Genomic DNA, 15493 nt, shown 5'->3' with positions numbered 1-15493 from the left:
AATAATGTTGTTTTCATAATATGCGCTGGCAGATTAGCACACTTCTCTACAGTGTTAACAGTTGTAATTAAGGAATGAACAGCACAGAGTGTCAGTCCGATGACAATTTCATCTATCGTGTCACAATACAAAATGTCACAAAATATTAGAACTGTTATGTAACTATATAAAGTATCGGCTCAAGAACTGAATGCTTTGAAAAGAATAAGGCAGAAAGGAAGAAAAAAGGAAACTGGCATGGAGACCAGAACAATTTTATACCTTCTCAAGAATGTTCTGTCACAAAAATAAATAGATAATTTTTTTTCCCCTGTTACTTTACAGTTTGGTTCCTAGCCATCCAGTTGATTTAGCAGGAGAATGCAGGGTTTTTTAGCAGCTTTGAATTGGTAAACAGATTTAGATGTAGTAGAAAGGAACATGAGACATGAGGAAGGTTTTTTTTTTTTTTTTTTTTTTTTTAACATCCAATCTTTGCTAGCATATGCACATAAGAAGGTGAATGAAGCAATGTGAAACTTATTTCTCTTTAGTCAAGTGGAAAAAAGGCTAAACATTTGTTGAGATGGTAAAATATTGTGTCAAGCAAGTAGGCACATTCCAAAATTAAACAGTGGTTGATACGTTAAAGTCCTCAAATACTTGAGCATACACTTCTTTGGAGTTCTGTAAATTAAATCAGCAGGTTAGATTAAAATACAAAATGAAGATCAATTAAACCATCTCAGAAAAGGTTCAGATTTTTTTCCCTCCCAAACTGACTAACTTTCTAAATAGTTTTAAAAGGAGGGGCAGTTAATTCCTGGGGTGGTGTAGGCCCAAGGGGAGGTATTTGCACGTTTAAGCTATACTATCCCCCCTATTTCTAATTCCTACTTCAAAAATTCTAAGCTATACTATCCCCCCTATTTCTAATTCCTACTTCAAAAATTCTCAGAAGTGACTTTACTCCTGGCCCACAGAAAATTCCTTCTGCCCTCACCACATCATAGACTAAAACAGATTGCACCACATGGTGTATTTTTTTTTTTATTCTCATCGGGACCTAGACACCCCATTAAAGGGTTTTATATTCCTCATGGCAAATTATCTTTACATAGGAATTTCCACATACTGCTTTCTATAAGGGAGAAATACTTTATTTAATGTCTTAAAAAAAAAACCACAAATAGTAGGAAATCAAACAGGGAAACAGAAATGTCACCTACTCAAACCTTTCCCCATCAATTCAGAGCCCTTCCAGTAAGCCACATTGCCTACTATTCATGCAAATTATGAATTTATAACTTATTAGAATTGAGTTTTCCAAATAAAATGGTTACAAGAATTGTTTCCACAGCCATTCATGGACTATTACAAATGAATAAATATTCATAGCTTATTTTCTGCTGAAACACATCCAGTACATGAAATTATAAAAATATGAAATGCCAAAGATCAGAAGGAGGAGTTTTTCTTCAGTTTCAAAAAACATATCTTACTAAGTATTAAGGGGAAAGGCTAATATTCTGGAAGCCAGACATCTGGTTTTTCTTCTGTGTAGGGAGCGGTGTGAATTAAGTCAAAGGACAGTTTTTCTCTAAATACAAGGAATCTTTACTTGTCAGCTTAAGACTTAGATGAAAACAACCACCTTTAATTTTCTTTACATTTTTAATTTCTGACTTTACCCCCTTTTCCATAAAAATAGTAAGATGGATATGGGGGTATATTTATTTTTCAAGTCAACTTAATTTGTAGATATTTTGTACTGTCTGATACAATTGCAATAGAAGGGCTGCAGTGGATTTATGAGGAAGCAGGGTTTGCAATCACCAATTTTAGACCAAAGGTGAAAACTTCAAACCTCCTGAACAGAGAATTTTAGTGTGTAAATGTTAATGCACAAGGCCATGAATCCGGTTTTATCTGCAAAATATATTCCTTTCCTTCTTCTGTATTCATTTATCTTTTTACTCTAAGCTAATTCACATCTTTCACTTTATTTTTTAAAAAGTTATTCTTTTGAGATAAAATTATATACATGTGTGTATGTGTGTGTTTGTGTGTGTGTGTGTCTGTGTGTGTATATATATCAAATATCCCTAAGGGCATGTTGTCCCCTTTTAAAGAATTACCTAAACATAATAGCTATGTGGCTTAACACACTGTTTAACTTCAATAGTCTATGTTAACCTCTTCCACTTTGATTAGGATACTAAGATTTTTTTTTTTTTTTATATGTTGATGAAAACCTCTTCAGAAAGGGTAGTAACTAGGTGGTAAATTCAAACAGAATGAATGTGTGGAGCACATGGGAAAGGCAGAGAAATTACTTTGAGAAAGCTTCAGGTCAGAACAAGAATTTGTGTTTGTGTGTGTGTCTTATGATCACCTATTTGATGTCAGGGGCATACGAGATGTCGAGCAGTGACTGGAGTTCAGACGTGTGCTCTTCCGATCTACTGTTATATGTCAATTATGTCTACACTTTCAAAATGCGAGAGGATTGATTTGTGGATTGACATCTGGCATTGTGATCTCCTTTTCTAAGTGAACTGAGATTATATACTTACTAAAATCCAAGAATTAGCAAATAATTCCAACAAAGAGAGGCTAAGTCAACACTTCCGGACATGATTTAATGCTCAGATTCAAGTTTCCTTACTTACAAAAAAAAAAAAGAAAGGACTCTGTCCCCCACATTGTAGTAAATGTTTCCAAGTTCTTATTCTTGAAATTCTTCATTTCTGTCTCAAAGACAGACTGAGTCATTGGGAAAGTAGTATCTAGATGGACTACAGTACAAATCCATAACTAATAAAGAGCTGCACTGAGGAAACAGTGACATGTGCATATTCTGGGAAGTGTTTTATTTTTGAAGATAACTGGTCAATTACAATCAGGGACTTTTTAAATATTCCATCATAAATCTGATTATCCATGTAGACCTTTCCCCCCATTTTTTTCCTACAATTTACCACGGGGGAAAAATACTGTCAGGTTTCATTTCTACTTTTTGACTAGCCCACCTCTATCTTCTTTCATCTCCTAAATGTCCATCCACATTGAATGAACATTTTTCCACAACTTGTATGCAATTATTTAGAAGATCATTAACACGTAAATATATCCTTGTGCTACAATGCTCTATTCCTAGAAACAAATACTGAGATATTCCAAAGAAGCCCAATTTATAGCTTTTAAATGCAATAACCAATAAACAGAGGTACATAACATTTGAGCATCGTTTATTTGCATATTCACAGATACTTAATTACTGTGTAGCCGGCACAGTTCTAAGCCCCCAGAATACAGCAATAAACAAAAGAGCCAAAAAAACTCATGGTCTTCATAGCATTTACATTCTGGAGGGGGTTATGGGTAAAGAAAGTTGAAGGTAATAAACAAATTAAACATGATACATTAAGTGGTGTTAAGGTCTAATATTGCATGCACATCTAAAATGTCTTTTCAATACAGAAAATAAAGGAGACTTCATGTTTTCTCACAAAATTGAACAGAAAGGAAAGATGTTTTTCCTTATTGAAAGATCTTACACTGGGGATGTTCACTGAATCAATATTTCCATTACTAAATTGGTAATAAATTGTGTAAGCTGTTGGATAGCTCAATGATGAAGAATGCAAAAAGAAAATTCTCACTACTTCAACAGATATTTATACATCACTGTTTACAGCAACATTATTCACAATAGCCAAAAGACAGAAACAACTCAAATGTCTATCCTCGTTGAATGATTAAATAAAATATGGTGTACAATAAAAAGCAAGATAGCTATACTTACACCTGACAAAGCAGACAGTAAGCCAACATGACAACAAGAGATAAAGAAGTTGATATGACAAAGGGGTCACTTCATCAAGAAGCTATGGCAATAATACAGCCTGCCCGGTCTGAACCATAAAGAAACAGAAGATCTGCGTAGACTAATAACACACAAGGAGATTAATTAGTAATTTCAAACTTCTCAACATGGGAAAGCCCAAGACTGGATATCTTCACTGGTGAATTCTATCCAAAGCTTAAAGAAAAAAAGCCAAATCTCCTCAAACATTTCTAAAACATGCAAGAGGTGGGGATACTCCCCACATTTTACAAGAGCAGCTTTATTCCTAATACCAAAGTCAAATAAGAGCATACAGAAAATTAGACCAATCATGCTGATGAATTTGTATTAAGTTACAAAAATACTCACTACATTAGCAAGTCAAATCCTATAGTAAAGGAATCATTTATCATGACCAAGTAGATTTATTCCTGAGATACAAGGATGGTTCAACAACAACAAAAGTCAACCAGTATGATATATCACATTAATAAAGAATTCTATCTTCTCACTGGATGCAGAAAAACAATAGACTATTAATCATTCAAGATAAAAAAAAACCCTGGTTGTAGAAGAACATACCTCCACAAACACTGTACACCTTAAACGTAACACTGTTATATGTCAATTATGTCTACACTTTCAAAATGCGGTATATACAAACAATAGAGTATTATTTAAACTTTTTTTAAAAGGAAATTCTGATGCATGGGTTTACACTGAAGACATTATGCTAAGTGAAATAAGGCTGACAGAAAGTGAAAGATTTTACATGATGCACTTTTATGAAAATGGAATTCACAAAGACAAAGTAGAATACAGTTTGCCAGGAGCTGGGGAAGGGAGATGTGTGGTCGGTGAATAGTAACTCTGCAAGTTCAGTTTGGAAGAAAAAAAGTTCTGGAGAGGGGTGGTACTGAGGTGTTCACACAGTGTAGATGAGCATAATGCCACTTATATATACAGTTAAAGGTCAAACTGGTCAATTTTATGTTCTGGTGTTTACACAATAACAAAAAATTCTCACTAAATATAATCTAAACACTTCCACATTGTTTTTCATTGTGCAATAACAAAGTACACATCAGCAGATTAATGCCTCTTAAAAAATGTTATCAGTAAATAATCCATCATACTCCTGTTCAAGCTGATTTGATCGCTGGCCTTTTGAAAGTTTGGTGTTACAGGTGTTTGTGTCTACGAAACATCTAACAAGGTTCTAGCCCACGTGTGCCAACAAGTCTCCTCCGTGAGCTGAATTAGAACTGCATTATCCAACCAGACCTTCTATGATGGCTGAAGTGTCCTGTAGCTGCACTACCTGATGTTCCAGTTAGTAGCTACATGTAGGTAGTCAACATTTAACATGCAGCCAGTGCAACTTAGAACAATCAGGATAAAACTTAGAACAATCGGGGTATCTGATCTCATCTTTCAAATTTTATGAAATTTGAAAGGGATCAAGTACTCCACTGTACTTGATCAAATGATGTACATAGCATCAAATGAAGATAGGCTATACATGTAATACATTGGAATTCAAAGAATTCAAAGTATGAACGAAAGAATATAGTTTGCCCATAATTTTTGTATTGATCATATATTGAAATATTTTTAGTATACTGGATTAAATATACTATTAAATTTAATTTCCCTTTTTTTTTTAACTGTTTCTCAAGCAGCTACTAGAAAATTCAAAATTACATCATACTTTACTAAATAGCGTTAAACAATTCCTAAGAACCCTTGCAATTCTCAGTCAGCAATTTTGTAAGTATTTTTTTTAAAGATTTACTTATGCATACAGAACAGGGGGTACTGACCAGAGGTGCAGATGCGGTGAGAGTATTTACCAGAGACAGAGTAGGGAGAAGAACAGGCTGAATGACAAAGTACACTGCTGAGGGAGCAGTGGGTAGGTCAGGAGAGGTATACCAGCCATGTGGGTCACATCCAGGGCAGGAGATTGAACTCATCCTGAAATGGCATTGGCTTTTTAGTGCTGTGCTTTAACCTGCTGTGCCACCAGGGAGGGCCTTATAAGCATTTTTTTTTTAAATCCACTGTAAATCTTACCAATGAAATTTATAATTATTAAATTGGGCGGAGGTCAGATGGACTTAAGGTTAAATAGTTAATTGGCATTTTCATGCTTTTAACAGACTATTTCAAAAGTAAAATTTTGCTCAAAAATGCAAGTGTTCATATTTAGAATCCAAAGTCTAAGCACAATGTCTAGGACATATTAAATGTCCCATAAACTTTTTGATGAATATCAAAACCAGGGCTTACATTTTTATCAGACTCTTAATTAAAGTATATTTGATGAGAACATTTATTAAAGATGAAACAGCATGAGGCCACAGCCCAGATAAAATAATTTGGCACAAGATAAAAAGAAGCTGGATACTGAAATAAAAGGTTTACACTTCTTCAGAAGACCCTGCTAATCACTGGAGTAATGTTGGTATGTGGTGACAGCAAATCACCTTTTAGAGGAAAAGTACTGAACAGACACATATTAACCATTAAGTTATAGGTGGTAAAGTGGAAGCAGTGTGACACTAAGTGACCATAGGAGTCACACCAGAAACTCCCCTCCCTCTTACACCTGGGAAATCAGCTTTGGTAGTTTCTGATTCTTCCCATTCCCACAACCACACCAGTAGGTTCACCAAAGGAACCAAAAATAAGCAATTATCAGTTAAAATTAGTTGAAAGGAACCACTGCTTTCACAAAGCATAAGCTTTAAATTCATGAACATAATAGGCTGAAAACAAACAGAATTAACATCACTGCCATTAACTACTAAAAGACTAAGCAAACATCTTGTTTTAACCTTCAGCCAAAATTAACTTTTGAAACAGATACACCAGGGTCCTTCCAATGCCCTGTTATCAAAAGAAATGCTGCTAGTTGGGGCATCAATTGCTAGTTGCTTGCTCATTTAACAAAATGTATTTATTCCCCTACATGCACCTCAAATTGAGAAACTCCTCTAACTAGAACAAAACTTTGACTTCATCTTCCCTTTAAAATAGTATTCAACAAATGTTTTATTGAGAGCAGAATGTTGTTGGAATTAGGGAGTGAGATATACATAACTGTAGTTACCTTTTGTGTTTGGGGAGTCAGCTATATGTACAATGTAAAGAGTTACAGAAAAATCAAGGCAAGATTTCTAGCCTAGAAGTGAGAAGGGGGGAAGGGAGAATGTTGGGAGAGAGAAAGACAAACCAGCACTACAGTAAATAGTGCTGAGTAGAATACAAATTCACCGAGACATCCAATTTCAAGGTGACAGAGAAGCCATCTCTTGCAAATGAGGGGCATCTCCATTTCTTTACTTGAATTCTCTGCTCAGCTCTAAGACAACTAGATTCAAGGCCAGCTTTCTCAATCCTTTGACAAGATACAGTAAGTAATACCCTCCTTTTTAAAATGCATTTGTAAGTTTCCAGACCTTTGTCAATAACTCTCTACCAGTTCATCTTCCTACTTAGTCCCTCACCCAGGTATCAGACCAGTCCCTGGTTCAGTCTATGACATATATCCCTCTCCAGGTATTTCCTTAATTAAATCATCTAGCCCATGATGTCAAGTAAAACCACTTATGGGGACAATCCCAAATCTATGTTCTCAGTTCAGATCTTTTCCTTGTGCTGATACATCCCAAATTTAATACATCCTAAACAGAGGTCTAGATTTCTTTTCCTCAAATGTACCCCTCCCATGCCTTCTCCATCTTTAAATGACATCAGGACTTCCCCTCTATACTGCTGGTAGGAGTACAGATGGGTATAAACACTTTACAGGGCAATTTTGTTATATCTGTAAACCCTAAAGTACATATACCCTATGATTTAATAATTCCATTATTCTAGAAATATATCCACACGGTTACGTGGATATGGGCAATGAGCCATATATGAGAGTGCTTGTTGTTTGGCTGTGTTATTTCAAAAATTAGGAAAAACTTGGCAATCCAATACATACAGTGGAATAACAATTAAAAAGGCATGAGACAGCTCCACACATAACAATACAACACTACACCAATACACTTTTAAGTGAAAAAGGAAATATGGCTAATGTTCTTAAATATAACATTTATATTTAAAATATGTATATGAAAGTAGACTAAAATTATTTAACAGTGAACTCTGTCTTAAAAGATACATATATAGATATATGTACACATACATATATGTATATGTTGAAGGGCACAAAAGCAAGGGATTGTCAAAGTGGATCTCATCTTTTTCTGTAATACTAGTATTTTCCAGGTAATGCATAAAAAAATGACCTTTTAAGTTGAGAGAAATGGGAGAGGGTTGGTATTCAGAGTGGAGTTAACAGCAAGAAAGCATGAAATAACCTGGCATATTTTAAGAATAGATGCATATTGCTAGAACATAAAATCGAAACAAGAAGTTGCAGAAGTCGAGACTATAGAGATAGCCTAGAACAACTGTGGAAAATGCTGTGTGCTAAACACAAGACAATGTCCATATGGACATTATTCAATCATTCCATCCCACTGACCCATGTCTCTTTGACCAGCAAAACAGTGGAAAATTACTCAGTAACTAGGATTGACTTTACACATTTCAGTGTATCTTAAATCATTAGTTTTCTCATAACCTTAAAAAGTAATTCTGTATAAGCACTTTCTCAATTCTTATAAAAGTTTTCCTGTTAAAAATCATTGTATTAATCTAGGCAGCATAAAAAATCAAAGTTACACAGGCCATGGCATCTAGTAAATTATCCATGCTCTATGTCTTTGAAATCCCTGGAGAAACTTAAGTTGAAACTAAGATAATTATAATTATTTTTAAAGATAGTTTCAGTAAATTTAACTGCATTATAGTGGATGACGGTGTAGTCGGCATGTTACTCATTCATCATTTTTGTTTCATTCATCAAATATTTGTTAAGTTCAACTGCACTTGGTGTTGAGGATAAAAAGATAAGGACAGGCAGTCCCCAATTTCTTAAAGCTTACAGAGTAAGCAGGGAGAGACAGCAACAGAATGACAGCAACAGAGAAATGTAAAACTGCAACTAATAATTCCACAAAGGAATGTCCCAGAGGATATTAAGTACATAGTAGGGAAATATGACCTCAGGAAGATTTTGCTGAAGAAGGAGAGGTTAATTAAGATAGGAAGAAAAAGAAAAGGTAGCAGAAGCAGTAGTGAATAAGGAAGTCAATTTTTCTTGGCAAATGAAGCAACATATGCAAAGGCCCTGTGGCTGGAGAGATAGAATACTAATATTTCAATAAATCTTTGAAAACACAGTTGCTGTTCTCTAATTTTTCCACCAGGAGAAAAATGGAGAGACTAAAAATATAACATACCCACACACTTAATCTTGCCAAACTGTTCTACATAATGTTTTATAGTGGCACACAAGGATCTAAATTCATTATTTGTTTTAGGGTGAAACTTCAACTTGAGGCTATACCTCTTCTAGTTTGCATGCTTAGAGAAGTCCCACCAAGTAATCAAATCAATAACCTCTGAGAATGACTTGTATTAATAAAGAAAAAGGTAATTTGGAAAAACTCAAAGCTTCCCATTGTTCCACAGACAGTGAACAACCACTTGATTACTACAATTTTTACTTTATGGTAGATTTTAGCATATAGAGAAACTGTCTACACCCACACAAAAACTAATATCCTCAGCAATGACTTTCCAAAATGATTTTGACTACATTTCACATTAAGCAATATATTTCACAATGTGACTTATTATAAAATTTAATATATGTATATGTGTGTACACATACATGTATACCTATCCGACTATATAAGAATACACATACACACTCAAAATTTTGTATGTAAAATAAACCAGCTAAAAAAAAAGATTCTTAAAGAGCCAGTGGTGAGAGGGATAATTAAGCTATTTGGATATTGGGTATTCAACAATATCAAATATTAATTTTATTATGATTGGTAACAATCATGTGGCTGTATAAGAAAGTGTATAGTTAAAAAATATATACTGAAATATATGGAAATGAAATGAAGTAATGTCTGGGATTTGCTTAAAATGTATTGGCAAAAAAAAATCTAAAAAGATGAAGCTGGTTTGGCAAAAAGCTTGATAAATGTTGGATCTGGGTGACAGATATATGTGGGTTCTTTATACTATTCTCTCTGCCTTTGTACATGCTTGAAATTCTTCATAATATAACAAATATAGGATCAAATGAAAAGAACCTATTTATACTCTTACTGTGTATCATGCTCTTTGATATTTTGTTGTTTCTTTTTTTTGTTTGTTTCATTTTTAACTGAATATAGAAGAAACAGGTATGCTCTTAATGACCCCCTTATGTTTATTTCATGATGAATGAATATAGACTTGTGACATCTGGTTTGAAATTGCCAGATACCTTGGTCTTTGATCTGACCATAGAGAATCATTCTAACACAAAAGATATCTTTTGGTCACTTCCAAGTAAATTAAAAACAAAAGCCTAATAGTAATCAATATTTCCAACTTCCAGAAATGTAACACTCCTGACATTTCCTTAATTGTCTATTTAAGTTCAATGTAAATAGCTGCTGCTTCTTTGGGAGCGCCTGATAATGTCTATCACAGTACAAAGATGTAAGTCTCTCTGGTGACATCTAAATGTTGATCTTGTAAATTCTACAGCAACACATAATGTAGTACAAAGAGATGCCAAGTAGCATCAAAAATTTTTTTTCCAAAATCTGGGTTTAATATGAATGTCAAATCAAATTTAGAGGAAAACAAATCACAAAGTATATTCAGATGATTTCAACTAATTAATTCTCTCCATTGATAATATTGTGAACCTTGGATACAGAGGTTATTAAATGCTTTTTTTTCTGTTATTACTTATAGTTGCTAATTTACAGAGCAAGATAACTATATAAACTTGTAATATTTAAAAAAAGACAAATCCTATGTTTGGACTGAGTGGGAATTTCCAGCAATAAATAAATATCCATTCCCAGGGTGTACTTATTGTGCTGAAATGTGGATTAAAAAGATCTAAATAGCTAGGTCGTCCCTGATTGGCACAAGGGTTTAAGTCTCAGCACTATGAAGCTCTCCACAGACACTGCAGCAGGAGTTTGAGCCTTAGCCAAGGAGCTTACCCACATGGCACAGCAGACCTCTCCTGTCTCACCCACTGCTTCCCTCAGCAGTGTATTCCGGCCAACCCACTGGTTCAGTTTCCCACTCTGTCTCTGGTGAATACTCTTAGCCCTGGCACATCTGGCTTGTACCCCAGTTCTTGTATGCACAAGAAATAAAGCACCTAAGCACTTAAAAATAAAGCACCTATGACCCAAAATATAAATACATCACACTTTTCTTCCTTGTGTTAACCTGGGAGAAAGCACCTATTTGTTCTAAAATGCCACTCTGATTTGATGAATGCCTTTCTTTCCTTGTGCAGCAGAGACTGGCTGACTGTCATTGACACTGGCTGCTTCCTCTGCCCCATTCTTACCTGGATAAAGTGAAGTTGCACGTATCACCTTCCTCCAAGTTTTGAGTGTTTCCAAGACGCAGCCCTACCCTGAATGATAATTCTAAAAGATGCTCTACAACATTCCTTACCCTGTCACACAAACCCCTTCCTAAGCCCACCCATGGCAAGAAGGAGTGCATATGTGATACATCTTTGGCTGAGGTGACAGGAAAAAAAAAAAAAATCAACCAGAAAGTTTCTGGTTCTTACATTAAGAGACCTGAGGTGGAACTCCTGAAGCAGCTTCCTAGCACATTAAGAAAACCTCAGCAAAGGAGGGCCAATCTAAATGAATCACCCACAGACCTAAATCTCTATTTGAGCTGCTTATATGTGAAATGATCAACGTCTTCATCACTTAAGCCACTTGCATGGTATCTGCAGCCAAGAGCTCTAAGAGGCACATTCATTTTTGTTTGTTTTAATTTCAGGCAAAATTTGACTCCCGTTCAACAATTTGTGAGTTTAAACTAAAAGGTGAACTGTGGGACTCTAATAAAACAACTGGTCATTTTGGCTCAAAAACAAAAGATGAGCAAAGTGAACACAGTAGCAAGGAAAAATCTGAACGGTATAGATCTCTGAGAAGTTTAGGGTACTCTAGCAAACAGGGTGAAGTTGAGAACAAAAATAGTAGACGACAAAAGTGATGACTGTTAACGTATTAAAGGAAAGGGGTGGGGGGGAGCAAACCCTCGCACATCTGAACTTCACACATCATTATCCCCAATACATCTGGAGGCATGACTATCAGGTGTCAGCTCTACTGAGAAGAGCTTTGCATCCTGGCTAATTACAAGCCCAGCTGTACACTAAAACGGATGTCCAAATGGCTACAGTTCTGAGCAGACACAAGATGAGCTGACCTATTTCTTTACATGGTACCCACAGTGTATATATAAGCAGATGATTTCTGAGGTTAAGGATCAGCAGAGGGAGAGATGCTGATATAATCTAATGCTTGGGGAGAGAGAGAGAGAAAGGAGAGAGAAGAGTGACTGAATTTTGACAACAGATTTTTGCGTGGTGATGGGGCATCTAGGGCACCCTCATCCTGCACCTGATGAGAGTACTGGGCAAGGAGCTGGCAGTGCTGCTGTATCACTCTGTCTTCACCAAGGAGTGTAAAAAATTCACTCCTTTCCATTTCTAATTTTTAGAAAGGCATGCCTGGTGCAAGAAAAGGTAGGTAGACTTGGTTTCCATTAAGCTCAGAAGGGTAATGTAAAGTTAATGTATTTTGACTCTAAAAACATCTTGAGCTCCTTGAAAGAAAGGATGTAATTTTTAAATGAGAATAAATTATGTATTTTATGGAAAGGAGTTAGGCTTGGCTTATGATATTTAAAGCAAAATGATCACAGCATATGTTTGTTTTATATTATTTGAGAAGTGACATTCGATTTTAGAACATTGCCTAGCCCACAGTAGGCACAGATAATGTTTGAAGGACTATTTGTTGACTAATTGTGAGAAAAAGTTTGAAGGGGTGAAGATATTTGTTCATCTGAAGGTGGGGGAAGAAAGACTTAACTTCTAAAACTTCTAAATAAGTTAAAATCTTTTTTGCATGATATACTTTTAGAATAAATTATTTCTATTATTATCTTTGGTTTTTTTTTTAAGCTGACAATTTTTAAAACTAGCAAATATATTTTTAAGCAGTTTCTAAAACTAAATTAAGCTTGATAATTAGGTGTAAAATGAGATGTGAGTGGCAATTCTATTTAAATGCTTTTAAATCTATTCTATACTTGTTATTCTTAATACAACATTTGAATTTTAGCAGAGCTTGAATGGAGATAATGCCCATGCATATCTGTCTGTTGGAGGGATTTATGATTTTATTTCAAATAATGTTCTTGCTTTATTTTGAAATTTCCCATAATATAAATCTATTCATTCTAGAAGATTTTTGCTAATGAGGATACAACATCACAAACCACATTTGAAAATTGTACAAAGTACATTTAATTCTAATCTGACCTGAACATGTACTATTTCTTAGAAGCTTATCAAACCCAAGCCTTTGAAAATGCATACACTGTAACAGATTTTTCAAAAACATGATGGAAAATATATACCACCCAGCTAAACACTCTCTTGATTTAGAATTGAGGCCTATATGTTTCTATTTCCATAGTGACTATTGCTGTGGAATCGACATGTTTTAATTTAGATATGAGATTATAAACATCATTTGAAGACAGAATTTATTTTCTTCTACAACTTATGAAAATTGATCAGTCTAAGTGCTGCAGAACAGAAGCAAATTTAGGAGCAGAATTTCAAAATTATTTGGGTTAACGGGCTTTTGTGACTAACAGAAGGTGAGTTCTTACAGAAACTCATGGTTTTTAAGCCTTAAATTTTTCATCAATTTTCATACTTCCTAAAATAACCTTCAAAGGGGATTTCTAACCAGGTCTCCCTGAGCAGTATTTAAATTATGTTAACATGCAATAGGTGTGTTGTTGTTTTTTAAAGTCAGGGAGACTAGATACTATGTATAGAATCTGCAAGTATTTTGCCAAAATTCCCTTTAAAGTTGAAATGAGAAATTTTATCATGATTGTCTAAGAATTGCTATTGTGATTCACATTGAGACTAAATGAAAGTTAGTAAATCTCATCACTAGCGATGAGAGTAAATTTTATTCACCTATTAATTTTCCCCCTTCCTTACATTCACCAATAATAGCCAATACTGAAAGCTTACAGTGTGACATGTACTGTTTGACACGAGTATTTTGCACATATTACCTAATTTAATTCCTGTTCCCCACCTACTGACTGAAAAAATTTGGGGGGTGGAGTGGCCTTACTGTCCCTTGTTCAAAAAGCTTGAAATGTGGGTGGGCACAGATGTGGCTACAGACAAGTGGCACAGACACTAGTAGGTGTGCCAGTGGCTGCAGCTCAGGGTGTTGGCAGAACACAAAGGAAGAATGTGGAGCGGGGGCACAGAAGTGTCCCACATCTCTGCAAATGGGGAAAGTTTTATGTCTTCAAAGAAGGGGCAGCTTCTTAACAAAACCCAAAAAACCATTCTAGTTGGTTTAATATGGTGGAACCATACTGCCCAGCTGGCACAGGGGCAGACACCACCTCACACTCAGGAACTGTGGCCACGATTGTATGGTAAGGGAAGGAAATGAGCTTTGTGGTGAACAGAAGGTAGTTATGAAGGTTGATTTCGAATGCCACCCACCTGAAACCTATTTAATAGTATAAACCAATGTTAGCTCAAAAAAAAAAAAGTAATAAAAAGGCAAATAAATGAAGGTGATCTTTCAACTTAGGGCTTAGCTTTGGCAAAGGTTGAAAAATAATGCATAACACATAAACCCCTATTAAATATATAATATATAAACCCCTGACCCCTCTTTCTGTTTGTAGACTTCAGCCAAAAGTTTACATACACCAAGAATTGCTAGAACAGCCCCACCTCAGCCCACAGATGCCTAGGAAACAGTCTGCAGAGGGGAAGCCATGAAGTGTCAGCAGTGAAAGGGGGAAAGGTGACAAGCAAAGACACTGCTGTGTCTAGTTAATAATGAGCCAGACTCACTAATCAGAAAGCAAAAAAAGCTAAGGCCCTATAATATTTCTCTGAAAGTCCTGCAGGGTTCCAGAAGATCGGAAGTTTATGCAAATGTGCCTGGTATTCTTTGGAGGAGCCATATTCAATACCAGGTGACATATCACTCATTCTGTGAATGACAGTGAAGGCTTGCTGGAACTCTAGGATCATGCAGAGCCATGAAATGGTTAGAGGGGGCAAGAGAGCACCATATTTATTATGTTAATATTTACTGAACACCTGCTACAGATGAGATGTTATTCTGGAATCTAAGGAAAGCAGCAGTGAAGGAAAGCTATTAAGACTGTGGCCCTAATAGAGCTTATACCCAGTAGAGGAAAATATGCAACAAATAAGCTTGGGGAGTAGGGAGCGATCTACAAGTTATATAGATTGCTAGACGAAGGTTTCCCTCAGAAACTTGAAGGAATCAAGGAAATGGAGAAAGGATTCCAGGGGAAAGCATAGCAAATGCAAAGGTCCTGGGGCAGACACTTACTTGACCTGTGTGAGGGACATCAAGGAGGCCAGTAGCTACTATAGTGAGAAAATGG

The sequence above is a fragment of the Condylura cristata genome, unplaced genomic scaffold (genome assembly GCF_000260355.1).
Source record: "Condylura cristata isolate star-nosed mole 26May11 unplaced genomic scaffold, ConCri1.0 scaffold00004, whole genome shotgun sequence".
NCBI classification, from domain to species: Eukaryota; Metazoa; Chordata; class Mammalia; order Eulipotyphla; family Talpidae; genus Condylura; species Condylura cristata.
The sequence above is the reverse complement of the archived record's forward strand: the minus strand, read 5'-3'. Positions refer to the sequence as shown.